This window comes from Ammospiza caudacuta, chromosome 5 (assembly GCF_027887145.1).
Source record: "Ammospiza caudacuta isolate bAmmCau1 chromosome 5, bAmmCau1.pri, whole genome shotgun sequence".
NCBI lineage: Eukaryota > Metazoa > Chordata > Aves > Passeriformes > Passerellidae > Ammospiza > Ammospiza caudacuta.
The window spans coordinates 18,743,655-18,770,521 of record NC_080597.1 but is presented as its reverse complement, the minus strand read 5'-3'; the positions used below and the strand labels follow the sequence as shown (position 1 = coordinate 18,770,521).

General features: G+C 41.6%; 1 protein-coding gene across 3 annotated transcripts in view; it reads left to right on the top strand.

Moving 5' to 3' along the window:
• The first annotated feature begins 3,211 nt into the window (after positions 1-3,211).
• LOC131557887 (fatty acyl-CoA reductase 1-like) overlaps positions 3,212-26,867 on the top strand; it is a 125,026-nt gene continuing 101,370 nt past the window's right edge. The window contains exon 1 of one of the 3 annotated variants that reach the window (XM_058805364.1): positions 3,212-3,303. The gene's annotated coding sequence lies outside the window, so the exon portion shown is untranslated. Of the gene's footprint in view, positions 3,304-3,931; positions 3,958-6,927; positions 7,028-26,867 lie in introns of those variants that run through there. The other 2 variants (XM_058805365.1, XM_058805366.1) reach the window with 2 other exon arrangements.

Below are 26,867 nucleotides of genomic sequence, written 5' to 3'. Positions count from 1 at the left end.
TCTTGGCTGAAGGCTAACACATCATTGGAAAAAAAGTGAAATGGTGAAATGCGAATTCCTTGTATTAAGAAAATAAATGCAACACTACTTAATTCCCTCCCTCTCACAAGGAAAAACAAATAAATATTTATCAGTAGCAAAATGATTTTTTAAAACATGTTTGTAATATGTGGCAATTAATATTCTGTTTGGAGTTTGACTCTTTTATGACTCTTCAGTGTATGTTACTCCATTAATCAGAATTTTAGTATTTGTCTAACAGATGGTTCAAAAATCATCAACATCTTCCATTATGTCTCAGTTTCCTTCACTTGGTCCGTATTATAAAATAATGGAATCATTTAGTCTGGGGCATCTAAGAACTGCAGAAGATATACCCTTTCCAAATCCAGAGGAACAACCACATTGGAGAAAAGGTTAAAGGGCAAGCTGACTTGCTAAATCAGAATTATAAGAAGTGGGTATTGGGAGCCATAGAGGTAACAGGTGTCTCTTTAACATTTTGTTGCTGAACAAGCATTATGTAGAAAATATTTCAATTCAACTGCTCAGATTGTTGAAGCTGGGCAGCCATGAGTAGGAGTGAGTGGTAGGTAAAAATCATCTTAATAGAAACATGATTTTCTGCATAGAATAAACTTAATAGTTATTGCATTTGACCTTTTTTTTAATCAGCCTCAAAGAAAGATAAAATCTCATAGGTCAAGCTGCTACTTTGTGAAGATACAGGTATAAATTTTTTGGGGAAAAGCCAAGGTTAATTACTTTTGCATGTTTTCTGTTATATTTCTTTTCCCCTCTGGATGCTTAATGGATAAATGATTGCTTTGTTCAGAGTGCCTCACCAAGATTGAATTGCTTGCATTAGCAAGAATTCAAAGAGAAACTGACATCTGGGAAGGAGCTTAGGAGAGCTTATCTTTTAATTAAATGAAATAAAAAAAACAACAACAAAAAATAGATGCTCCAGAGTGAGTTTTGAGGATCTGTAGCATATTTCCCAGTGTATGAAACCACTTGCAGTCCTCTTTAGCGGAAACTGCAGATGTTTTGACTCGGTGCTTTTCTCATGCAGTTCATCCTTGTCCATCTCATTCCAAAAAAGCATGTATCAGTTTTTTCCTACAGACTTCCACAAAACTTCAGACAGATTATTATTGCTTCTCAAGCTGAAGCCTCCACATTCTCCCTAGCCCTTGACACATTTGAGAGCTTCATTGCTACCTTCATTTCCTGGGTTCAAAGGGCAGCCTTTTCAGGTTGGCGCAATTCCCTGTTGTTTCTTCATTTCCTCAATTGAATTATGCTCTCAGCAATTTTTTTTCCCCTAGAGATTTCTGGGAAGCTGTCATGAACGGATTCTGACGCACTAGCAGTTTAATGTCCTAATTGGTTCTTAGTTGGGAACTGGTCTTCTAGCCTGCCTGCTTTTTGGAAATTTCCCGAAGAAATTTCACTAAATTTGCAGATTTGTATATCTCCTATACAATGTCTCTTGGAAGAGCTTCTGAAGGAACTATTGCTTATCAAGCTCTCTATTTGGTGTCCTGAAAGATAATAATTACAATAGTTCTGTCTCATTTGAGCTTCCCAAAACCTTTTCTTCCGGTTAGTTTTCAAAGTGCAAGATCACAGTCCTTGAAAAAGCCATCCCTCACTGACTATTCTTTTAAGTGACGTCTTTGTCTACTTTTTCATCATTTTGGTGTCAGTCAGCATCAGTTCAGGTATGGCCTTTTTAATCTTGACAGAGGCCTGGCCAGCCTGTCAAGGCAGATGTTTATGTTAAAGAATATGCCTGTGATGCAGGCAACCAAAACTCTCTTTACTTGGAAACATCCCATCAGTCACTTTCTGCAGACAGCTGGGGCCTCCTCCGGTAGAACCACTTCCTGTGGTTTCTTTCCTTGCAAGTTTCCTCCTGCTACACTTCCAGTGAATGAAATTTGAAACTCCTTTGCTGGAATCACAGAATCACTGAGATTGGAAAAGATCTTTAAGATCACCAAGCCAAAATGTAAAAGAAGCTGTAGGTTGTTTTTCCCTGCAAATGCAAAAAATTAGATTAAAACAGAGCTTCCACTCTCCTGTTGAGTGCTCCAGACCTTTGGGACAACACCTGGTTATTGGAGAAGGCAGAAGCTTTTCTTCCATCTGTATGAATGATGAAGGCAAAATTCTCTACCTCCCACCCATTTCTGTGGGATGAATCACCTGCTCAGCTCTGTATGACCCTACTCCAATCCATAGCTGTAATGTAGAGAGAAGGTGACACAGACCTTGTGTCCTGGTTGGATTTTTGTGGTGGTCTGCCTGGGTCTTAGAGCCCTATGTCCTGTGTCACATGAAGGTGACTGGCACATGTACTGTAAGGACACCTGGCAGAATGAGGTGAAATGAAGCTTTGGAGATTCCAAAGCTAGCCTTAGATTGTGCCCAGATGTGCCAACAGGCACTGGTAGGTCTCATGTGGAAGTGGCAGGCACCTGTAGCCTATAAACTCCCCAAGCAAGGAGCTAGAAGTGGGGGAGCTGAAGTTGTGGGTGCAGTACTTAATCCCTTTGTGTGGGGTGTTCTGCTGATAGCTCTCATACCGGTTCACTTGTCAGTGAACAGCTTACCCAATCTCTCCTGGGCTGGCCTTTCCCCAGTACTAATAAATGGAAGGAAATAATGAAATAAACACAACCTTGTAAAATTAATTAATGCTCATACATGCTGCAAGTGCAATAAGAGACTATAAAAATGTCTCATCTTGCTGATTCTGATGCTGAGTTGAAAAGATCAGAGGGTGTACCTTCTATTGCCAAAGAGAGAAAATTAATATTGGTGTTAAAAGCAGGTATTCTAGGCTGAATAGGTATGCTGCAAATCTCGTTTTTTCCCTAACGCTTATAGGACAATTTGCGTAATTAATATGCCTATTTTATAACTCTGTTTCTGTGCATTCTTCCTGACCATTTTAATCGCAGCCGTAAATTCTGCTGTAAGCTGAAGAGGGTAAGGAGGTGTAATAACCTTGGAGGGCGCCCGAGGGACCACTCGCCCTGCCCCTTCACCACGGATTTAGGAGCTTTTGGGGCTCCCCCACCCTCGCCTGGATCCCTGCGGGGCTCCAGCGCAGCCCGACCACGCTTCCCGCATTCCCGGCCGCCGGCTCACGCCGGCGCAGGCGGAGCGGGGAAGGACGAGGGTGGGGAAGGGGCTCTGGGAGGCGCCGAGGAGCAGCCGCCACCGCCGCCACTCGCTCCGGCCCCAGCGAGCCCGGACGCGGCGGAGGAGCCCCGGCAGCACGGTAAGGAGGTGAGCCCTCCGGGAGGAAGAAGGGAAGGGAGAGAGGGAGCTTTTTCTCGTCTGCCTTGCTGGTTCCTGCAGGGTTGGCGCGGCAGTCCGCACCCCCTGCGGCACGGCCGCGGCGGGGAGCGGCCGGGCCGCCGAACACGCCTGTGCCCCACAGCTGAGGGGCGACGCCGGCAGCGGCCGTGGAGGAAGGGGCGGCCTGAGGCGGGTGTTCACGGGCACACGCGGAGCCACGCGCTGCCGGGGGGGCCCGCTCTCCCGCCCTGGCGGTGCCTGGCAGCTTCTGCTGCAGGGCCCACGGCACTGAGCCAGCCGGCCCCAGTCCGCACCCCGGGCGGGCGCGCATCCTCCCCCGGTCCGGTTCGGCGCAGCGGGGCAGGCGCTGCTCCTGCCTGCCTCCCTCCCCCGGCCGGATACATATTGTCACACCCGGAGCGCCACGAGAGGTTTGTTAATTTTATTTGGGTGGGTTTTATTTGCTTTTGTGTTTTTTTTTTGTTTTGTTTTGTTTTGTTTTGTTTTTTTTTGCTTGCTTGATTGATTTTTCTCTTTTCCTCCGCCTCTTCTTTGCCGGGAGTTGTCTGCGTGCTAGGGAAGGTGGGGGGCAGCGATTTGGAAACAGGAATTGGAAACAGGGTCGGAAAAGCGGCAATTAAGGTAACAACCCGCTGGGGCATGGCGGAGGGAAGAAAAGAAAAAAACCCCAGAACACCCAAGAAGGTAGAAGATGGTGTGGGGGCGAGGGAGAGGAGGAGGCGACGCTGGAGAGGGAGGATGCCCGGGAGGCGGCGGGGCCGGGCCGGCTCCAGCGGCTGCCGCGGGGCCGGGAGGCTCCGGCGGGGTCGTGCCGGGCGGGTACCGCGGATGGGGAGCCGGGAGCGGCGGGGTCGAGCCCCTGGCACTGGGCGGTACCCCGGGGACGACGGCGGGCCCAGCCCCGCTGGTGCTTCGGTTCTTCCTTGGTGAGTTGATGCCGGGGTGAGACTCTGTGAATGAGGAGAGGATGTGGCGAACGGCTCCCGCCCTACCTCGCCGCAGGGCTGGCTGCCGGTGAGGAGAAATCGTCAGTGCCATACGGTTCAAAATAAAGAAAGATCTAATCTAATTTTTGGGGGAGGGTTGCCTTTTTGTTTTCCTGCTCTTAGGCCCATACGTTGTTTCTGGCTTTTCTTTTTCAATAGAAGTGTTAGATAGCGATGGAGTTTTATTCATATGAGGAAAGAGCCTTACTCAGAGCCTTAGTGATGTTTTCTGTCTCTTGATTGGGAAATGACTGGATATCCCTGCTGCCCCCTTCCCGCAGGGCACCACAAACATAAATTTTGGTACAGGATCCTGTGAGGATATCTTCGGTTCTCTGGGAACTAGAGATATGTGACCTTGTCTTGTCTTATACAGTCCTTTACAGTAATGTTACTCAGAACAATTTGTTTTTTCGTGTTTGCCTTGGAGCCTTTTAAGGGCATAGCTAGAGAAACAAATAACTAATGACAGGCCATTATCTTGTTGGGGGGGAACTAGTAAAACTAAATGGGAGTTCATCCAGAAATATTGCACTATAAATTCAGTCAAAAGGCTAGTTTTGCATCTTTATTTAGACTGAAAGTTTGCTATCTCTGAAGGTCATTTTTAGGCTAGAAAAATGTGTTCCAAAATCCATGTCAGCTCTAATCCTGGTTCACTTGAATTTGTATTAAAACAAGTGTACTGTTGAACTATTAGATGATCCCAGAAACATAACAAAATGCAAGACCTATCAGAAACTTTTAATACCAAAGCTCACATTGTTTTGGCGTGTTAGTTTAGAGTGTAATTTTCTGTGCATGCTGACATTCTGGGAATCTTCATCCCCACTTGTTAAGAAGCTGATGGCACAGAGATCTGCTACTGGAGTTTATTTTGATTTGCACTGCTGTATCAAAAGCATCATAGTTTCCTGCTTAGCTGTAATGTTCTTGACTAGAAAAATCCAAGTTCTGTTTATTACTGAGTTAGGAACTCGTCTTCTCTTGGAAGGAACTACATGTAGTTGCTTTAGTGAAGTTGTAAAATGCCTGTTGCAATGTAGTGCTTTAACCTCTAGATCTATTGTGTTGTTCTGACAACTAGTTTCCGCATAACTATAGTGTTTTAAAACATTTCCTTTGTGTTTTGGGGTGTTTTTCGAAGTTAAAGTCACCATAAATTTCAGTACATGGGTGATGAGAACTGGGGATGAGAAAATTGAGGGGAGTGGGGATGCATTCACTCAAAGGTATCTGAATTAAACATGAAGGAATAGCAGATTTAGGCCAGCCTTCTACTATATTTGGAGTATGTTTGAGGATGGATCTGATATTGTAACAAAGCTGCAAATCTTCAGTTCTTCCAATTCAGGATTCAAGTTTAATTCCTGTCAAGGCTTGTTTAAATTAGTGGTGGGGAAATGTAGTTCTAAAACATCTTGAAGACCATTTGAGAAAAGACTGAGTAAATAGAACCCAAAGCTGGGAAAAATATATCTAGAGATCAGCTACTAGGAAAGTAATAGGAAATGGCCTGTTAACAGAAGCGCAAGGTTTGTGGCTTTGTTACAGGAAGCAGCTTTGACTGATAAGCTTCTTGTGGCTTCCCCAAAGTCAGTTCAGGTCTGACCAACCTGAATCTTGGGGAAGTGCGTGACTTGGGAAGATGTGGGAGGGCTGGCAGGGAGAGAAACATGGATGATGACAGGGCAGAAGGATTGTGTCAGGGACTGTTGGCAGTTTGACCAAAGGCACAGAAACTGTCATTTGGCTGCAAGGTGCAGTGGAGAACACAAACGGGTGGTCATTGCCTTCAGAAATCTTCTGGATACTGATGATTTTGAGTCCTGTGGCAGAGTGTAGATCCTTGCTCCAGAGGAGCAGCCTGAATAATTAGACAGTCATTGGAAAAAAGCTTTCCCCCCCCCCCCCCCCCAGTACATTTCACATAGAAAGCTCCTAGTTCTGAAGATATGTTTTTTGGTTTTGCTATGTTTGGAAGAAAATATCGGGAATAACAGCTGCAGGGGATAGTATTAGCATTGTCCTATAATAATTTTTCGTAGTCCTTTAATTATTTTGCATTATCACTAAGAAAAATTATAGCATTGTTTCCCTAAGGGTGAATCCACAAAGGAGGCTTAAGAAATGGAAGTTTGAATACTATCCAGCGAGATTAAAATTATCTAAATTATTAGCAGTGGGTCATGGAAAGAGTCAGACATCACCAGATGTGTCTGGAAATAAGGATAATCCGAAAGTCGTTGACTTCCCTGGCTCAGGCAGCTATTTCACAAAGGCAGTCCTCGTTTGGGAGCTCTTCACCTGGCCTGTGTGGAGCTGTGCTGGCAACTCCCCAAAACATTGCTCCCTAAATGTAGGCTCCTGCCTGACCAGGGGGTCTGCCTGCCTGCCTCACCTCTGGCTACTCATTCCTGACCTCCTGCTTGGGATGGGACTATTACTTCTGGCCAAATGCAGATCTCCTCTTATTGTTGCTCTTGGCCTGGTTTTGAGTTGGATGAGTTCCTGGGTGTGACTCAATGCCTGACTAAAACACTGTGAGGAATCAGTGGAGATTGTGCACTTGGGGGAAGAGCACGCTGCTCCTTGCAGCAGGGGATATTCGCCATCACGAGCTTGCTTGGTGCTGTACTGATGCTTCTGCATGGCCTCCGGATTTAATTTGACTCTGATCTGGCCAGTCTGGAGAGGGAGGAGAGGTGCGTGCCTGTCTCCAGTCACTTGTGTAGACATATCCTTCAAGGGTCTGATGACCAGAGTCAAAGAGGAAACTATGTCCTTCAAGATAAGACTACAGCAGATGCTTTTTCTTTTACAGTTCTTTTCCATTCTGTTTTTGAATGGTAAGCCTATGTTTCCCATTTTTAATGCCAACTGAGGCAGACGTTTTGTCTGTGGTATTTTTTGTATTTTTTTTAAATTCTTATTTTCATAGTGCTTTGAGGCTTTCTTTAGCTGTCTTTGAGTGACGTGTAGTGTTAAAATTACAGCAAACTAGATCTTTACATAGTGAAATAATAATAGTAGGTATGTAATTAATGTTCTGTGGATAATTACTAAAAACTGGAAACCCTTTCTCCCTCAAATCTGTGACTATATTTGTTGTTAAAGCATGAGGCATATTGAAGGTTTGGCAAAAATACCTGTAATGCAGTTATAATTGTGTTCTGTTCTAAGCTAATATTAGCTGTGTTTTGCAGGAGTTGCTTGAATCTGTTTCTCTTTGTGTGTACCCCTGCTTATGGATTCTCAAGTGGCTGGAAATCGCATGGGGTTCTGTTCTTCCACTCATGCTCACAGGAAGAGGTATCTTGTGCCTCAAAAATATGCTGTTGTGTTTGACTCCAAAGTTTTCTCCTTCCTAATTGATTTTTCTCCTTCCACAATGTAATTGTGGTGCAACTGTGCCCATAAAATATGATTATAATAGGTTTTCCTCATACTTCAATTAATTTTTAACCCTCTGTACCAATATCCATCTTCCATACCTGCTTTGAGTAGCAGGTGGTTCTCTTGTGGGGTTAACAGAAAAAATATAAAACTTGATGACTGATTGATGCATTCAAGAATGGCAAGACTGGTCACAAACCTGGATGCTTACAATATAATTTCTAAAGCCATCTTTTGGCCATGCCTTTGTCCAAGCCCAGATCCATGTTTTATTGTGTCCAGAGGTAAGAAGCAATTTTACTGTGGGGTGCTCTCTGTAAACAAATACAAAGTTTTGATTCCAGTTTTGAATGGCTTGTGTTTACCTTTGTAGCAGACTCAGTTTTCAGTGATGTTCTGCAGTGCTGTATAAAATTGGGATTGGCTGGACTGACATCTTCTTTTTTTGGTTCGTTTGTTTGTTTTCTGTTTTACATTCCTGAAAGAAGCCATAAACGTAATTGTTTGAAGGAAAGAAAGGTTCCCTGATTTATTATAAAGAAGGGGGATTTTTTTTTGCTGTAGATGGTTCAAAAAGGCCTTTTCTTATTTTGGGGCTGCTGAATATAATTGCACTATTGTGTTACAGCCCTCTCTAGAATATTCCTTCAGAATGGAAATGTTAATTGACTGCAATTTTGTAAACAGTGGGATAGATAAACAACAAGAAAAAGGTTTTTACAAAGCTATACAATTGTATTGTTTTAAGAAATGTAAAGCAAGAATAAGTCTTTTGTTGATGGTGAGCCAATAACTCCTCTTTCTGAGGAAAATCTGAAAAATGGATATGCTGTGTAGGAAATGTACCAGGCCTTTCAGGAGTGTAGTTCCTATCCTAGACTTTAGTAAATGCTAAAAGGGAGATTCTTTATTTACTCACAAAATATGTGGGCATTAATAGAGCAGAGCAGTGTTCTAAAATGTTCTTTGGAATGAGTGTAATCTGGAGTTAATGGCTGAGATGCTTACAGGCGATTTTGATAGTAGCCAGAGGTGGCACCATGTAATGATTCATTGGCAGAATAAGAAATGGTCTGAGTCATGATTTTAGGTGTGATAAGGTGTTTAGCGATGAGAGCTCAGAGGAGAGTTACAGTTGACTGGAGCTGGTGCTGTGCTCCAGCTGAGGCAGTGTGCCCAAAATGACACCATGACACTCATGCTGTCTCTTTGTCTTTAGCGGGTTCTTGTTCCCTGAGCATAAATAGCAGTGACTTGGAGAAGGTTGCACCTGTAGCAACATTGCTTTGGCCAAACACATGACGCTCAGTGGAAATATATTTTTCTGTCACTGCTATTATTTACACATGAAATAATGGTTTTTTGCCCACTTTTTCTCTTTTGAGGTGTAATGTGAATAGCTGTGCTTCCATGAGGTTTGCTGCCATTGCCATATCACTCTGTGACATGAAGTCATTCACCATTTCTCTGGCTGTGTGGGGCTGCAGCATCTAAGGTGCCTTCTTCATCACTAGGGCCTTCAGAAGCAGGTGCTGGTGCTTTAAGCAGGGCTCTGGTCTGTGGGCGGGGGTTCAGCACTGGGGCGTGCTCTCTTAGGTACCATCGTCTGGCGTGGTCAGAAGCAGAATGGTCATGGTCTGTGGTGAGTGACTGCCAAACCCAGGAGCTTTGCCCACTCTGGTCCTGGCTGGGACCAGTAAACATGGGGGTGAATTTGTGTCTCTTGTCAGGTGGGCACCCGGCTGCTTGGCCTAGAGCAGCGGCTTGTGTTTAGCTGAGCTTCTGCGGAGAGGCAAAAGCAGTTTGGAGGTAGGATGGAGAGCAGGAGTGAATTTTGCCTGTCCTTTCCTGCCTTTGTGGCAACCAGCAAGATCAGCTGCTTGTTTTCGGGAGAAAGAAAAGGAAAGGAACCACTTCTTCTGCCAGTACCCTGTGGAGCTTCTGAGATGGTGGAGCCAGGGTCTGCTGCAAATCCTTTCAAAACCATCTGCTTTTACCATCTTGTCTCTACTTATTGACTAACATGTGGTGTTATTGGTCATTAGTTTTAAAAATCTTTCTCTGTAAGGACAGAAATGGATAGGTTTCTTCTCCAGTCCCATGCTTGAGCTGTGGGTATATAATGGAGGAATTTCAGAAGTGCTCTCTTGTGAGGGAGAGTGTGGGGGGGAGAGAGATAAAAGGAGTTGCCTCCCTGACCTAAAGCACTTTCTGATGCAGTGCATGCTCACAGAGCTCTTTTATTTTTGGTATCTCTTGGTCTGAAATGCATGGCATGACTGTTTCAACCTAATTTTAAGGACAATTTTGAGGGTGAAATTTTGTTCCAGAAGGAGCCCTTAGCAAAACTATTGCAAATACTGACATCAGCTTATTCATTGCTTCTGGCTTTAAGTCAAGGAGAACATCACAGTCCAGGACTGCTTCTAGATTGCCTTTGGCTGTTGAAGTAAATGTCACTGCTGTAAAGGACTCAACTCCTTTGTTGGACAAAAAATTTTTGAAGAGCCTAAGGCTACTGCTCTCCAGGCCATTTGTAAGACATCCAAACTTGTATGAAATGTATTCACATTTCTAAATTGAATGTGACAGAATTACACCCTTAGTTAACCCTCACCTTGTATAACTGCATCCTTGCTGCTTTGCTTACCACCCTGCAGACTGCAAAGAAACAACCTGCTTGCTTTTGTGATAAAATATCTGTTTATGCAGCCTTGGAGCTCTGGTAGCCATACAGTGTGTGCAGTAGATTCTTCCTTTATTCCTGTGAGAGTAGCTGGAACTTCTCAGCCTAGCTCTTTTACATCCCCTGTGATCCTTTCTCCAGTAATGTACGTTATGCTTTGATGTGATTATGCTTCTACTTCCCTGTGGAGCCCTGTTGCAGGAAGAAGTGAAATCCCAGGTCAAAATATTACAGACATTGAATGACACTTCCTTGGGGCCCTTATTGCTGCTATCTTCATTAGACACTCCAGAGCAGTACATTTCTAGTATGTAACAAAATGTCAGTGATCCTCTCTGCATTTCTTTGTGCCTTTCTTTGAATCTGAAATAAAGCTGATGGCACTTGCACAGATGAGAGGGCAAGGAGCCCAGGAGGGTGTTTATGCCATGCTCTGTTGTGTGTAGCAAAATAACCATTGAATCTTGCACCTAGAGGCAGTACTCAGACCTGCCAGTTCAGTGGAAAAAACTTTGTGGTTCTGCAGATAACCAGTAACATTTGCCATAACAGTGTCTAGCTATGATTTTAATTTTTCTTTATTCTTACATTTATGTTCAGTGGGTATTGCCTTGGCCTGTGCATCCTCAAAGCAGCCAGTGGGTTTCTGCTGTACTTGAATTTAAGGTTTCAGGGTACCCTAAACAACATAGTGATTTGATAGGAAATGTTGGATCCTTGATTCATTTCTCAGTTAATATTTTCTCATTTCCCATTTCCTAATATCTGTGTCCTTTCCCAGGCATTTTGGTTTGTTCCTTCACCTAGTTCTGCTGCCACTTCACTAAGCTGAGAGAGCTCAGGCTGTGACCACAGAGCCTCGTTTCCTGCCGGAGGTGTATCCCTTCACCTTTGCTTTGGCCTACTCCTGACCCCTCATTCCTATGTAGTGTCAGGCAGACTGCTAGCTGTGTATTAATCTCTTTGACTAAGAGTAGAATGGCACTCATCTCCACAGTGTTCTAAAGCTGTCTGTATTCACTCTAAAATCAGTGCCTTACAGCCACCTGTCTCAAATCTGGCAATTGTGCTGTTTGCTATGGGGTCCAAATCAGCTGATTTGTGGAGAAGTATCAGTTCCTGGTACTGGAATGTTTCATAAATGTGGCCTCAGGTGTTTCAGCCCAGCACTTTTTTCTGCTGGATGTTTGTATTGGCCCATATACAGCTGAGATTGTGTTTCTGCCATTGGGAGGACTGAATTTTCCACCAAGGGGAAAGCCTATTGCTTTGGCTGGGTGCGGGTTTTTCAAGAACTGACTTTTCAAGGCATTGCTTGCAGCTGATAAACTTGTCCACAAAGAATTCCCAGCAAGCAGATCAGGGAGAAAGTGGAACTGTGTGCTTCCAAGATGATGTGATGACACCCCACCCATATTTTAAAGATGACATCTCTGGACTCTGCCAACATAGTAATGCTGTTGAACCAACCGCATATGCAAAACTTAACTGTCATCTGACAGCAAGTCAATCACAGCCTACAGAGGCATCAGTTCCTCATACTATTCCACTTGCACAGGGGATGTGTGTATTAATTCTCAGGTTCCTCTTCGAAACTTTTGCCTGTCAGTGCTACATTTACAGCAGCATGGGTTTTCAAGTAATGAATATTTGTGTTTTAATAGTCACCCCTCTGCTGGCGAATCATCAGCAGGCTGAAGTTGCATTAATACTGAACACATTTGTCACATTTCTGGAAGGTCAGAATTCCCCCAGCCCAGGATGCTGATGTCAGCAGGAGGACAGGTTGGTTTGCTCTTGACATTCAATATGATTTTAAACTTCCAGTCTTAAAGGTTGTAGGTTGGCACATCTAGCTGTTGGTATTTAACGTTAAAAATTAGATAAGCACATTAAAAAAAAAGAAAAAATAATACACAATGCCAGAGATTCCATTGCTGACCATAGATTGCAGCCTTGAAGATGGGGAAGTTCTTGCCTTCTGAAGTGACATAATCTTTGTTTATCAAAACCCAGTTTCTCTGCTTGTCACTAACATTTAATTTCCTTGGCAGCTTAGGTAAGTCTTGTTCTGAGAGATGAAGTGAGGTGATCTGGGGCCCTTCATAGGATCTTGTTTCTGGTCTGAGGTTCATGTGTTCAAAACGTTAAAACAGTCACAGTCTTTCATTAAATGACAGGATGCTTTCAAAGAGAGTAGCTCTCTTAGTTTCTGCATACACCTACACTGAGTGTGACTAATGTGATTGTGACTGTGACCCCTTAAATAACAAATGGAATTCTAGAAGTAGGTCTCATAGCGTTCCTAGATACAGAGCAGGAAACTTGTACTTTGTCTCCTGGGTAAGAAGACTAAGCTAAATTTATTACATCTGATTGTTGGAATTAATTAAGACAGTAGCATTTGGTTTTGTGAAATGTATGCAACTCCTCATATGGATTTTTACTCTAAACATATAATTTTCAGTGTGTTGACTATATTATCACTCTAGAGTAGCATTGGCAGCATTTGGTGCTTTGCTCCATGCAGCTCTGTAAAAATATCACCTAGTACTACTGACTCATTTATAAAATAAAATAGGCACTTCCTTGCTCTTATTTTTTCTTTTTTTTTCTGTCTTTTAGACTTCAAAAATCCTACCTGCTATGTGCAACCTTTATGTTCTTTCCATGCAAACTGTAGTGCCCAAAATGTCCTGTCAAAGATGCTTTTTATCTAAAGTGCTCGTAATTGCTAGCAGCAGCTTCTTTTAAATCATTTACAGATTCTCACTGGAGTGTCCCATAAGTAGATGGGTTTTTACTCTTTACAGTGCTGTGCAAAAATCTTAGCAAACAAGAAAGTTCCACTTGCACTAATAGAGGTATTGAATCTATTTGATAATTGCTTTGAAAGTTCAGGAAGATGAAGGCTGGGAAAATACAGTAAGGATAATTAATTCCATGATGAAAAGGTCATATTTCATTGCCTTAGCTTTTTAAAATGCCACATTTTTCATACTTTATGGAAATTTACCTTCATTCCTTTAAAGCGCAAATTCTGATCTGAGTGCAGTCTTAGGATAAAATGTATCAGTTTTCTCTTTTTGCTATTCATAAGTTGTAAGCCTGCAGCTGTAGAACTCTTTTTTTGTTTGTGGGTGGTTTTTTTGTTTGTGTTTTTTTTTGTTGTTTTTGAGGTTTTTTAGTTTTGGGTTTTTTTGGAGTGTTTCTTCATTGATTACATAACTTCTTTAATACAAATAAATATCTGGTGTATTGTTAGCAGGGGAACATACCTTCTGATGTTTTAGCATAAACATGAAAGTTCTACTAATATTTCTTCACCAGGACTGTATACTACAAGAACAAGGTGTGCTGGGCCACAGGTAGTGTGGTCTCTATCCTCTTGAGAATGTTTTCTGCCAGAAAACATTGATTTTAGTGATCCTATTAAGTTTGCAGTTAGTGTTTACTTGCACACTCATTGGAGATGTGCATTTTCTTTGTGAGAGTGTGGCATTAGTACTGGAAAGCAAAGGGAACATAGCAAAGCACACGAGTGATAATAAGTGGTACAAAGTATGTGAAAATTAGGTAAACGTGGTAGATTTGAAATCAGATACAGAGGTCTGCTAGCATGACATAGGCTGAATGAAGAGGAGCAAGGTAGTCTTTTGCACTTGTTTCCCACTTCACTGTTAGAAAGAACATGAGATTAACTCTGCTTTACCATGTGTGACTCATCTGCAGAGCAGTGTCCAGTCCTGGGCTCCTCAGCACAGGAGGGACAGGGAGCTCCTGGATTTGGGCCAGTGGAGGCTGTGGAGATGATTCAGGGCCTGGAGCATCTGTGGCAGGGAAAGGCTGAGGGAGCTGGGGCTGTCCAGCCTGGAGAGGAGCCCCAGCTGAGAGGGACCCTCAGCCCTGGGTGTCCCTGTGTGCAGGGAGGGCTCCGAGCAGGGCCCAGGCTCTGCTCCAGGGCCCAGCAATGGCACCAGAGGAACGGGCAGGGACTGAGGCCAGGAGGTTCCACCTGGACAGGAGGCAGAACTTCTGTCCTGGGCAGTGATGGAGGGCTGAACACATTGTCCAGAGAGGGTGTGGAGTCTCCTCACTGGGGATATTCCAGACCCCTCTGGACACAATCCTGTGCCCTGTGCTATGGGATGGCCCTGCTGGAGCGGGGAAGTGAGACCAGCTGCCCCACTGTGGTCCATTCCAGCCTGAGCCATCCTGCTTTCTGTAGCAGAGTGTATGTGTTGTCTAAACACGTGGAGTAGAGAGTAGTGTTCAAAAACTGCATATGATGGAAACAGCTTCCCTTCTGAGTACTGAGAATTGGCATCTGCACAGATGGCTTTGTCTGAAGACCTCTGGAAATGCTACCATTAGACAGCATTTGGGTCCTTCGGTTTCTCAACTCAGAAACAAGTAGTGACAAGTCTGCAGCAGATTGCAGGTCCCTGGTAAAGGCAGGGGAAAGGGTAGGTAGTACTCTTGCACTGAGCATTCAGGAAGTCAGCCTGGTAGGTCTGTCAAGGCAGCAGTGAGATTCTTTAATGTCAGTGAAGGAGAGTCTCACTGGGTCTCACCCCTGTGGTAACCACATCCTAGCAGAATCCATGTGCAATCTAGTAATTTTAGTCCTGTTAAGTAAGTTTAATATCATGTGTCAGAAAGGTGAGTTACTCTTTTTCTTCATTCCTTCAGTTACTTTGAAGGGAAGTAACTGGATTGAAAGTTTTCTTTGTGCTGTGGGTATTTCTTGGCTCTCTGTTCTTCTCCTTTAATCAGTATTTTCAGGCTAGTGCTCTGATTATTTGGGTTCTCTTAAATGCTTTTGGCTAGTTGTGAGAAGCGCTTTTTGGTAGATAGCTGCTCATGGAGCTTGAGGGGAGAGCCCTCTTGAGTTTTATAAGAGTGGGATGGGGATAAATGCTGTGTCCTCAGAGCCCAAGCAGTGTGGGATTGAGTGCATGGGCCTGTCTTGCAATTTGTCCCACCAGCAAAGAGTCATGATATGTTCTTGTTCCAAACACAGCAAAAGCGAAAGCAAAGCTTGCCTAGAACTTAAGCAGAGCAGCATAGGAAACAGAATATTTTACTACTCAGAACTATTTTTAAAAGCTGACTATGTTCAGATCTATCAGGCTGGATGGGATTTATGCTAGGATGCTGAAAGACACAGGTGATGCAATTGCAATTCTGCAGTTGCAGTTCTCCATGAAAACGTATCAGAGAGGTTCCTGAAAACTAGGGAAAGGCATTATTTATTATACCCATCTTTTTAAGAAGAGAAAGAAGGATAATTTAGGGCTAGTTAGCCTTCTGCAATCCCTAGAAATGTTACGTATCATGTCTCCAGGGAATTTATTTTCAAATATGAGAAGAATGAGAAGATAATCAAGAATAGTTGACCCAAAAGTACCAGGGGCAAGAAGTATTTGATGAACCTGAATGCCTTTTGTGAATAAATGACCAAATATGTAGATGTGGGCATATTGGTGGGTAAATTTTTTGCTGTGAGGATGGTGAGTCACTGGCACAGGTTGCCCAGAGAAGTTGTGAATGCCCAGTCCAGGGATGGAACTTTTAGCAACCTGGTCCAGTGGAAGGTGTCTCTACGCATGGCAGGGGAGTGGGAACTGGCTGGTCTTTAGGGCCTTCCAACCCAAACCATCCTGTGACTCTCTGGCTCCAGTTTTTGTTACCATCTCTCACTGAGGAAGTATATGGATTGTTAGATTAATTGAAAATTGTGTGGATATTGGAGTTCAAAGTGTAGTCTTCCATGGCTCAGTGTCTCACTGAAGGCAAATAAGTGGCCTGTGAGGGATTTGGCCAGTTATGTCACCTCTCTGTTAATTACTTAGATGGTGGGATGGAATGCACCCAGAGAAAAGTTACAGATCACATTAAATTGGCATGAGAGAGAGTTTAGTGCATGAAATGGTAGAAAAACAATTCAGCTGGGTCTTAGGAAGCCTAGGATTTGGCTAACAGAAAGCTCTTGAAGTGCAGATCAACTCCTTGCAGCAATGTAGCCTGGGAGGCAGCTGGTTGAAGAGAACATTTGTGGGAATGCTATGGGATGTAATGATTGCCGCCAAGTTGGAAATGACCTAGTGGTGCATTTTCATTGCAAATAAGGCAGACAGCATGGTGGTCTCTGTGACCAGTAGATCTGGGGAAGTAATTGTCCTTGTCAGCATTGCTGAGTACTCTGGTTCTTCAGTCAGTTCCAAGGTTCCTCAAATGCAAAGCACGATGTTTAGAAATGGAGAGAGGATTACCAAGGTGATTCTGAACCATGGGAACCATAGGTAATGAGGAGAGATTAGGGTCCTTGGGCTGTTTCACTTTGCCCAAAAGAAGAGGCCATCTTATAGAAGCCTGTAGCTTCTTAAAGATAAGTTCTAATTACTATGGAAATTAACTCTTGTTTGGGGCAGATCGTTAAAACAAGGAACAGCTGTCACAAATTGCAGCTCAGGCTGACCATTAGGAGAAGTTCAGAATTCAGACTGATCATTACGAAAACGTTTTTCACCGCTGAGTAGCACAAGAGTTTTAACATGCCACCCAGAGAGGTGGTGAAGTCTTTCCTTGGGTGTTTCTGAGACTCAGCTGGACCAGGCTGTGGCAGACCTCATCTAGTACTGATGAGAGCCCTTCTCCAAGTGGAGAATCGAACTGCTGATCTGCAAAGAATTGCACTGGGGTTTTTTGTGTTTTTCTGTGATTCTGCCCAGGACATCAGGGATGAGCAATACAGAAGAAGAATTTTGTACAGCTGTGACATTCCTGTGTCCACAAGGGTGAATCTGAAATGGTGGACAGTGGAAGTCCTTCTATAAAGATTTCCTCCTTACTGTCAGCTTGAAATATATCCATGTACTAGGAGTCCTTAGCTCTGTGTGAAATGTATGTTTATATTGCCTAGCCATTTTCAAATTTTGTGCTCTTTTGACACACGTTGGGAATAAACACCCAATGTTCACATGACCATTAGAAGCCAGGTAATTTGTATTTCATCAGAGTTATTTAATTTGAATTACTTATTGAACATTATGTGTACTGTAGTTATTGCTTCTCTCTTTGTAGGGGTTCTAGAAACTGTAGAAATGTATAGAAATCTGTTTTTGAAACTTAATTTATCAAAAGTAAGAGAGAAAGAGATATGAGAAAATCAGCTGTCAGAATCATAATAGATCTGTTTTCACAAATGGGTGTTGATGATTGTTTTCAGTTGAGTTGATCCTTGTTTTAAATGACTGTGATTGATTGCGAATGCTGCAAGATTTAATTGAAGAGGCCAGCTCATGGAAAGGTGAAAAAGTAGTCAGTTAAAAGCCAGGATAATTGGGAGCATGATTTTATCAGTAATTCAGGGTAGGAGCAGAAGACAGACAGAATGGGGTCAACCTTTGACAAGCTAGAAAGAAACACCCAAAGCCCTGATTCCCCAAACCCACAGGCCAAGTCCTATTGCCAGAAACCCGTGGGTGGGAATTCCCTCCCTTGAGGCTGGCCAGGAAAAGGTGTTGCAATGGTATGTTGGTCATCCTTCATGTTTTATCTGACTCTCAGATAAACACTGATTCCAGCTGCATCAGGGGTAGGAGCATGCAAATGTGCCTGTATTCACTTCAGGGCTGATTACAGTTCCAAACCAGTTTTTTTTTCTTTCTCTTGCTGCCTGAGCCAAGAAACCCTGCAGACCTAGGTCAAGCCAGTTTAAGGAGGATTGGTTCTCATTTAGGCTGCTTGGAATTATGTAGAGAACAGGGGGAAAGCATCCAGCCAACCCCTAAATATTTTGTTTTCTGAATCAACTTATGAGAAGTTGGCTTAGAAATGCTTGGATTTAAAATCTTGACTTTAATTGACATACACTGAATGAAAGTACTAAACTGAACGTAGTCTTAGTTGATGTGTGGTCATCATTTCCTTATTCAGGATATTTCTGTGAAATGCTTGCCCAGACTATGTCTATGTAATGAAAATTGGTATTACTCTTGATTTACTGCACTCTTCTGTGCTGAAGGGCTTTGCTATAAAAACAATGCAACGTAGAAATAATGCTCTGAGTAGATGTGGATTTTCTTCTTATGGTTGATATTGCTATAGCAACATTTCCCTCTATCCCTCCAAGCCATGACTGTAATTACAAAAGTTGCCATTGATCTTATATGTAGTAAATGATATCTGTATTTAGCAATGAACTACTAATGTCAAATGAAATAAATAATTGCTTTTCCTATTCATCCACTACCAAGCCTCAATTTTCATTTCAACAAAATAATTTTATTTTTAAGAATTCAGATTTTCAGTAAGTTGTTTTTGGATGTGAACACAGTTTTTCAGTTTCTAGATTTAATATGTTTATTGTGCTTATTTTTTGTGTTTATTTTAATATGTTTAATTGTTGTAGCTTAATTTAAGCATCAGTGTTCACTGTGGTTATTTTACTGGAAAAGTTCTTGTTAGGAATGTCTCTGCCTCTGCTGGATATATTGGGGAGGTTAATTATGACCTAGTAGAGATTTCAGAGGAGATATACAAAAAAAGGGAAATTTACATGTGGAATATCTTGAAAATACATTTCAAAGAGAAAATGTTCTGGCAAACATTTATTGTGCAAGTTACATTATTCATGTATTAGGAATATGTGCATATTCATTTTTGTTTTCAGTCCAGAAGCAGAAGCAGCAGTCAGAAGTAAGGGTATGCTCGAAGGGTATCTGAGAAGACAGGATGGGAAGGTCAGTACCTGTCTTCTTGGGTGTCCTTCCTGAAAGTGAACTGTGACTGCGGCCAGCAAATCTCATTGTTGAGCTACTTGCATAAACCCACAAGCACACAGGGATTAGAATATACAAACCTGATTCTGGTTAAACCCCATAGATTATGCAAGAGCATTTATGAAATGAACTTAAGAACTACAGAGTGACAGTAGCTAAGGTAAGAGTGCAATCAATCATGTGTAATTGCATTTTGCTCAAGAAGCTGAGGGGTCATTGTTATGAAATCAAAAGCATAAATCAGTTTTAGTTTCTTTGATATGATCTGGTCTTTGTTCTTTGAGCAGCCCTGCTGGGAATTCTGAGCTGAGTTTGCAGTCTCATAGCTTTGAAATAAATAGCAGTGTTACCTGGGATTCTTGGTTCTGTTTGTCACGTATAGTAAGTGGCTTGTTAATTTTAAATTCCACTTTGTGCTTAGACTTTAGACTGGATTTTATTTGAGAGATTCAAGGCTCTTGAGGTGTGATATAAATACAGTTTATTGAAGGGCCTTTGTTTCCATAGAATAGGTGAGAAATGGTTTTGGGCCCCTTGTACCAAAGTCATGGTGTTAACATCATCCCACCATTTCTCTTTATTTTTCAGGGAGTTCTGAGAGCAGGCTCATCTCTACCTCAGGTTGTAACTTAGTTGCCCCTCTCCTGAAATTGCCCCTGCAGAAGAGCCCTGCTAATACCTCTCTTTGGGTGCTTGGTGCCCTAAGCCAAAAGGAATGAAGACATTGTTGTTACACCATAAAAAGCATGTAGGGTAGAGGTAAAATCACTTGTGTCACTGGAGAGGAGGAGTGAAGCATCTGGCTAAAGCTTTATTGTCACATTGCACAGATGATTTTTTGAACCCAAACATGTTTAAAACAAAGCTGTTGATGTGTGACTGTTGTCATCACCGTGTGGCCACCTGAGAGTTATTAGAAACACACTAGTGCCTCTAAATCTTGTAGTTAAGCTGGTTGCAAACTACTTAACCCAAGAGTCAGCATGAACTTTATACATAGGACAAGTATACAGTCTGTTCTGATTTTGGAATGCTGTTCCTAATGGAAATTTTATATGAACACTGGCATGAGATTACAAAATATAACATGACATTTGTAGGTAGAACTTTTTATGTGTGAATATGGGTCCCAAAGGTTGTGAGCCACTTCTGTCACAGGCTTGTTGAGTCTCTTGCTTCACGTGTAAGACTCAGTTAATTGGCTTCTCTTCTCTAAAATTCTGTCTTTGTGGATGATTTCTCTCTGGCTCCAGGCTACTGCTGATAGTGAATTGGTAGAGTTGGAGAGGCAGTGTTATGTGGGACTGTGCTGCAAGCCAGGTTTTGCGTCCCAGCCAAACCTACCTGTAACATATTAGGTATGGAATGCTCACTTTCTTCATGACCTGAAAGTTCAACATGTGCCCTCAAAACCTTGATCTATCACTTTTTTCCACTGTGCTAGTGCAGAGTCTGTCTTTTGTGTTCATGCTGGAATAACTTGGATGGTGTAATTTAATATTTTGTTGTTGTTTTTAGATGATGATGATTATTATTATTATTAATATTGATTTGATTTGCAATGGAATTCCAGCAGAATGAGTGATTTGCACTGAAGACTTTTTATTTACTTTTTTCATGGTTAAAAAAGGTGTTTAACTAAACTAGAATTGCGGAGAACTTGGTAACCAGCAGAAATCTTTTTTTGTGCTTCAGTGTGGGATAACTTAGGGAAACAAAAAAGTGTCAAGGTTTGTTCTGATTTTGTACTAGACAATACATTATTTGTAACCTTAGTATCATAACTACAGCAACTTTCTTTCTAAGGCCTTAGCTGGTACTTCAAAAGACAGGGCTCTATATGTAAGTTTTGCTCTATTTGCCACACTTCTTTGTCATGAATTCTGACCTTGTCAAGTGGTTTGTTTTCATAACTGCTAAGCAACGGCAAAAACCCAAACCACAAGGCATTACCAGAACAGCAGTCTGCATTTCTTTGGCCTCCTGCCGTGGGATGAAGTCAGCCTGTGTGCTGCAAGTGCTACAAACTGCAGAAACACAGTTTGACCAAGTTTGAAGGCAAAGCTTTCTTTGGTTTTCTGTGTTATACTGTCTTAGTAAATCTCCTAATTGTGAAGGCATTCAGCATGATTTTATGAGCCAGAATAATTCAAAGGCTCAGTAAAGGGAGAGTACTGTCCTACATGGTAGTTACTTGGGTAGATCTAATGCCTCAAAACTGCCTTGTGTGTCCTCCAAATGCCAGAGGATATTAGTTCATGTCTGCTGCAGACTGAAATGGAAATGCATTATCATGCTAAATGTAAGTTTATTAAATAACTCAAGTAAGTGGTTTTCATTCAGATATGAGGCTTGTCAACTGTATTAGTTTAGATTTTTTTAAAGTTGTTAAAAATGCTTCATTTTCTTGCTAAAAAGTCTTATGAAAGGCAGTGTAAATACAACTGTGCAATGAAATGTCACTTTTCTTTTTAAATTTGTATGCTATAAATTTAGTTTTGTTCAATGAAGCCTATAAACCGAGCAGATGAGTTGGGAGTGGGTAACCTTGGGACCCTTCCTCTGTGCCTGACTCATAGACATTTTATTTTTCAGGGATGATTCTCCTTAGATTCTGTTATCCTCAAATGGCACTAGTTTTACCAAGCTTGGCTATTCAGGAAACATAAATCAGGTCCTCAAAAACCATGAGAAAACACTGAATAAGAAAATAATTGGACAAATGAGCAAATTTGCATTCCTGAGCCTTAGTCTTCTCACTGCAGTAATTAAGGCTAGAAGAGCAAAATTCACATATTATCAGGGAGTCCAGGAGCTGGCTGTTCAAAAATATTGCTGCAAGTATTGTTCTGGTATTGTTAAGCATGGTAGTACTGTAATACGGGCATGGTCTGTAAAAGATTTTAGCTACAGCTAAAACCAATATATGATGTGTTGGATGATGTCTGCTGGTTCTTCTAGATTCATCTTTCTCCATACATAAGGTGTCAGTTCAATTTGCTTATGAGCAGAGCAGTGTTTCTTTTACTTAATTGAAGGAAGAAGCCACTAAAATCACATAGGGGTTTACTTACTGCAAAATTTGTTGTGCTGTGGGTACAAAACTTGCCGGAATATGTAACAGTTTTAATCTTCTCTGTTCTTCTTGATGCAAAATACAGTCACAGCTCACCCAAAAAAATCGTGACAAGGTCTGACTGAACTCTATAGTTTTCAGTTTGATCTTTCTGGTTTGTTTGGTTGAGGAACATTTAAGCACCCTGTTTTGTTTGGGCACAGTGTGCTTTGTGTCCATGGTTGTCTGTTCAAAGCTTTTACCAGAATACCAAATTTTGGTGATATGCAGTCAAGTGCTTTTTTGCTCCCTAGACTTCAGGTGCTTGTATTTTAGAAGTAAAAAGGGGTGACAAGAGAACCAACTGGTTCATGCATGAGCAAGAATTTTAATTTATCAGTCATCTTACAGCCCCTTGTTTTCCTTGGTTTTAATTTTGAGCTTGTCTTTTGATATTGCTGAAGATGAAGAGGGAAATAAAACAAGTTTCTCCCCACAACTGCATTGTGCAGTTTTATTATCTAATAAGCACCATTTAGCTGCTGGTGATTTAATCTTAGTTAATGTTAGAGCTCCTGGAATTATGTCTCAATGCAGTCATGGTGAACTTTAAATTAGGATCTAGCAGTCCTATACATAAGCATCTCCTAAGCGGTTTGTTTTGTTGATTTTTGTTCTCTTGAGTAGGGAATATTTGTCTCTGTTGCAAGGACTTCCACATTTAGTATGTTGCATTTTGATTTACCAAACAATTCACTTGCATTTTAATTTTCATTAAAAGTATCATAGAATGTAGTGGTTTTAGTTGCAAATTTGGATGGGCATGTAGTGTTGTGATCTTTGTTTTGACTATTTGCCAGAGGCCAAGTGAAATTAAATATTTTGAACATCTTAATTTTGCTGTCTTGCAAGTTTCCTCTAAGTGAAAGCAGATGGGTGTTCATCAGCAGGAAGGGAAAGGAAATGTGGCGTGCATAGCAACAACAACAATCCAATGAGTGTCCTTCTCATGCAGACTTGTGCAGGTACTTACAGTCTGCATCTGATAGTGAAGTGCAAAGATCTGAAGTTCACTTAAGGTGTGAGTTATCATAGGAGTTAAAGACTGTTATATTGTTATATTTTATTTCTTAATATTTTGCATTTAAGCATCTTGGGCTTTTGAATATTTTGTGTCTTCTGTGATTCATATTCAACTAAAGTCGTTTTATCTAAACAGGTACAGATAGTCCTAAATCTCTTTGAAGTGGTAACATTTTAGAATATTATCATTTGTGTCGAGTTGAAAAAACTGCTTCAGATGCTGTCCTGAACAGGAAAACTTTACAAATTCATGACTTTAATGAAGTCAGCCTGTCTTATTCTTTACTACGTTAGCATGCATTATGTCCTTGTAATTCTCTTACGAGCTCATTCATTATAAAACTCTTAATGATTTTTCAGATGAGGCCAATAAAACCCATTTCTAATTTATGAAATGTAGTAGAGCAAGCAGAGTATATTCCAAAAATTAGTGTTATAAAATTTCTCTGTAAATGTTTTCAAGAGGTTTCCTAACAACGGACTAATTTCTGTAATGTTTTTTAAATAACCTGTTTATGCTCATAGAAAGCTTAAAAAATATGGTCTAGCATGAATTCTAGATGTAAGAAATTTGGATTTACTGTTTCTTATAAAATAAATGAGTTCAGAAAATTGTACTTGAAATGAAAAGCCATCCTGACAGTTAAGGAGCATTTACAGCAGCTGTGTATAACATCACCTGTTTTACAGATTATTGCAGTCTGCCCAGAAATAATTTAAGGATATGCACTCCTAGGAGAAAGAAGGTATGGCCAAGCTGTGTGAGGGATGCTGCAGTTTTGGTGCAGCAGCTGTGGGAATTCAGTACTACTCAAAACATAGACCACTGACGGCTTTATCCCCATATTAATTGCCTCATTTCTTCATCTTCTACTTGTGTGAGCTTTTATTAGTGCTGAGCTTACAACTTCATGATGCACTTGGAAGACTCCTTGCACTTCATGCCCCAAAGCCTTCACCTGCCTTCCTGAGAGAAGCTTGCTCCTGCTCACCCTTTTGCTTCTGAGGGGGATTTTCTAGTGGAGTTATTTAACCTGATGATGAGGTTTTTCTGGTTTTGCTTGGTTTTACTCTAAGAAATGGCACATTGTTATGTAGGTATGGCCTACAGCATACTTGAATTACTTTTTTAGACTTGATTTGGTAGTTGGGAGATTTGAAAGACTTCTCAAAAAAACCATTAATTTAGATGACATATAAATGCATTATTTCTTTTCCTCTAATTGTGGTCAACAGTGTGCTTAAATAAAACCCCAAAACAAAACTGATGTTTCTCACCAGAAGGGGTGATACACATTGTACCCTAAAGTACAGAAAACAGTGTCATTAATTACAAAATTATGTATCTTGGGAAGTCTCTGGTGAACCATTGAATCTCCTCTCTTGATTTGTCCCTGCATTAAGCGCTGCTCAGTTGTCCTTGCTAATTTACAATTAAATCTAGTTTTGGATGTGGTTGGCTTCTTGATTGTTTATAGGGTTTTTTTCCCCTTGCTAAGCGATACATTAAAGTAAAGCCTCTTTTATCCCAGTCATGCTAAACATTCTTCCGTGTGACAAATACTTGACAGCCAAGAGGAATTTCTGCTTCATGCTTGTGGAGCTGCTAAACTTCAGGTGCTACAGACTACATCCTAGAATGGTGTTAAAAGAAGCCAGTTTACATTGAGCATTTCCCTCCAAGGCAAAAGTTCACGCTGAGAAGATGCCTTCCAGTTGTGCCCTAAAAATCCTGCCAGAGTACAAGTGGCTCTTCTCCTAAGCCACTGCAGATCTTTGCACTATTTCTGGATACTGCTCTGAGATGAGAGGAACTAGGTGGGTCGAGAGCATCAGTTGTGCTCCTGTTGAGTAGTATCTTCTGTGGCTGGGTGCTGGAAGCTAAGCCTCCACCCAGAGTGGTTGGCAGGAAACAGAGCAGCTTGTGATTTAGCCTATGCTAAAGAGTTATTCTTTTGAGGTTTGGCTGGGGATGCAGCTCCTGGAGGGCAGTACTGCTGACATGACGAATAACGAACTGCTATTCCAAGCTGAACAGCTGATAAAAATGGGGGATGAGAGTGTGGCACTCTGCAAAATCCATGTGCTTAACTCTCAGAGCTGTTTTTGTGAAGATAAGGAAACAGAGACTGAAGATGCCACTTCCACTAAGCTGTATGCCTGTATCTTTTAGAATTAAAGCTGCACTAGACTGTAAAAGGCCCACAAGACCTGATAGATATGCATTTGAAAATTGAAAAGGCAGTCCTTTTCCATAAATTCTAACTATCTTTGGAGCTGAGCACTCATGGTATAATTTCTTTGATTCACGATAACAGCTAAAACCTAATACCATTATGGAAAACAGTTATCTCTCTAACAGGTTTTCTTTCAGACAAAAGTTTTTTTAAAGCTGCTGTTTGAAATTCATTTCACAAGTCAGGCTCAGAATAGAGATGGAAAAGTTAGGAATTTTTAGTTTGCTTATTCTGAGTGGAACTGTGCAGAAGGAAAAATGTCTTAGGAAAGTCAGTTTTCAAACTGGCTGGAGAATTTGTTAACTTGGTTTGTCATGCTGTATTTCTGACTTTCGGCTCTGAACTGTTTCTGAATTTATGAACATCGGACAATTATTTTGTCATGCATTTAATTTGACCAAAACCTGCTCCCCCTAAGTGCCAGGGAGAATCAAAACAACCACATTGTCACTATTATTCAAAATTGTGCCTTTGAAACTGTTTTGACACTTGGCCAGACATCCAAGCGTGTGTTTTACAGCTTCAGGCAATCAATTTATGTATATGGCAGAAGGGGATCTTATAATCAGATGTAGTTGGAAAAATTCCAATAAAAAAACTTCTGCAAATGTTGTGCTCTGTCACATTTCTGCCTGCCTCCAAAGGATCTGCAGTGCCCAAACACTGCTGCTCTATGGGCAGCACATGGCCCAGGACAATAAGGTGTTTGGAGAGGGAAAGGGATAAAACTCTGGGAGCCTCAGCTCATGGGAGCTGACCTCAGCCCTCAAGGCTCTCTGGAGCAGAGAGCTGTGAGGGTCATTCCTGATGATCTTTGGCCTGTGCATTAAAGATATTTGTGGTTTTTTCATGGGAAGGGCATGGTGTCAAAACCTGAAGTTACAGGTTTTGGCATAATTTAAGTGGTTTTTTTTGTTGTTGTTTTCCTTTTTCAAATATTTAAAAAGTATAGTGTGGGTTGTTTTACTCCTGGAGCTGTGGTAGTCTTCTGGAAGGACAGTGCAGCCAAGAGCTGCTGGGTGTTTCTTGCATCTTGCTGTGAATAAGCAGTAGCATCTTTGAATACCAATACTGATAAAAATAGTAATTCCAAATAATTAAGGAAGTCTTTAGGAATTACTGACTATCCACCAACAGGAGCACAGTAGTGCTGCAAACTTGAACAGAGAATATGGGGTCCCCAACACAGGAAGGATATGGACCAGTTGGTGCAAGTCCATAGGAGGGACCACAGTGACCGGAGCGATGGGGCAGCTCTGCTGTGAGGAAAGGCTGAGGAAGTTGGGATTGTTCAACCTGGAG